The sequence below is a fragment of the Triticum aestivum genome, chromosome 3B (assembly GCF_018294505.1).
Source record: "Triticum aestivum cultivar Chinese Spring chromosome 3B, IWGSC CS RefSeq v2.1, whole genome shotgun sequence".
NCBI lineage: Eukaryota > Viridiplantae > Streptophyta > Magnoliopsida > Poales > Poaceae > Triticum > Triticum aestivum.
The window spans coordinates 773877517-773879187 of NC_057801.1; the positions used below are offsets into that span (position 1 = coordinate 773877517).

The 1671-nt window shown below is 43.1% G+C and overlaps 1 long non-coding RNA gene across 1 annotated transcript; it reads right to left on the minus strand.

Annotated features, from left to right (window-relative positions):
- Positions 1–307: 307 nt before the first annotated feature.
- Positions 308–1241, minus strand: LOC123066512 (uncharacterized). The gene is made up of 4 exons (XR_006431360.1): positions 1130–1241; positions 946–1035; positions 780–847; positions 308–597 (listed from the first exon to the last, which is right to left on the minus strand). It is a non-coding gene; the product is annotated as an uncharacterized lncRNA (long non-coding RNA).
- Between the last annotated feature and the right edge of the window lie 430 nt (positions 1242–1671).

Below are 1671 nucleotides of genomic sequence, written 5' to 3' on the forward strand. Positions count from 1 at the left end.
AGGGGCGGGCCCAGGAATTAAGGACTGTGTATTCAAAATTTGAAAACTTTTTTTTGAAGCCTGTAGCCTTCCCTTTGGTGCGTATAACCGATTATAAAAGTATATTGTACTAGTTCTAAACTATACAAAAGATATCACATATATGTTAATAAAAATTGACCATAACTTGGTACTGTTCAACATAAAGAAGTAAAAATTGTTCAACATACCGTGACAAAATCTAAGAGATATGGAGGATAGAAAATAGAAAATGATAAGAATACTTACAAATTACATGCGATTCTTGATGCTTTGAAAATGAGCGATGATGTCCTTATCCTTAACGTGCAAGAAGAATTCCCTTTCAATGCATGTGGCCAAACAATCATTCAAGTATTCCTGCCCCCTCTTGCTTCTTAGCTGTTTTTTTATATAGTTTATTGATGAAAAGACCCTCTCAACACCGGCTGTTGCAACAGCAAGAACTAGCACCAATTTGCGAAGTTTGTAAAGAATCTCATACGGCAGAGCCCTCCCTGTTTTAACAGGCATCATAGACAACTCTGCGAGGCTTCTGAAATCAGTAGAACCCATATTCTTCCTCTTCATGTGTTACGCCTGAAAAGTAAAATTGCTCAAGCTTTAGAGTACTGATAGTTATAGAAAATGCTCACTGTAATAAATTTACAATTTATAAAATTCTCACATTACAAAAACAATTCAGAATTGACTGCAAACAAGTCTCCTGTTTCACTATAATTAAGTAGAAAGACAACTGGTCAGTGGCCAAAATAACTTACTTAGTCTTGTACTACTTCTGCACTGCAGCCTGTTGGGCAATACGAGAACAAAACCGAGCCCCTGTTGTCTGAATTCGGTTCGATGGTGACAGATAAATTCAGTTAGAACACTTTGTATAGTTGAATTAAGGGTTAAAGGATTAGTACATGTAATTAGAGATTATACCTTCAAAAGCTGAATTCGGGTTGTGTCTTTAAATTGAATCAATTATCGCCCCTGATTTCTTCACGCTTTGCCAACCCACAACCTAGCAGTCTGCAGAGATCAGAAAGTTCAGAACAAAAAGGGGGCGAGGGATCAGGGATGGATTCTCTGCGCGCGTCTGCGCCGCAGCCGTCACCACGCGCACATGCGATCGATCGCCGGTCAGTCGACGGAAGCTCTGGGATGCCGCCGTGCTGTGCCAATCAGGCGGTTGGCGGCACGGGTCAGAGTGTGGTGCGCAAAGAACTGGAGAGCAGGGGAAGGGTGGAGCTGCCGGTTCGAGTCCTCTGATCGTGGTGCTGCAGCGATTTGGGCCATATGGGCCATGTTGTGGGGGTGAGGGAGAAATAGACAGACCATGGTGGGGTGCCTCTGTTTGGGCTGAAATCCTTAACTAGCACGTTCTCGCAGCATGCTTTTTCTTCTAAAACACAGTATATGTACTACATATACATAGTTTTTTGATAAAAATAATGGGTATTCAAGCGAATACCCTTGAATTGAGGTGGGCCCGCCCCTGCTGTATAAGTACTCCCTCGGTCCCTCCCAGCCAGTTGCTCCCCGCATCCACCGACCGGAGGCGCATGCAGCAGTAGAAATTCAGATTCACGTTCCTCGTTCCATGGTACCGTACCGGATTCATCGTACCGGAATTGATTGGATCGCGTTTCCGCTTTAGAAAAATCG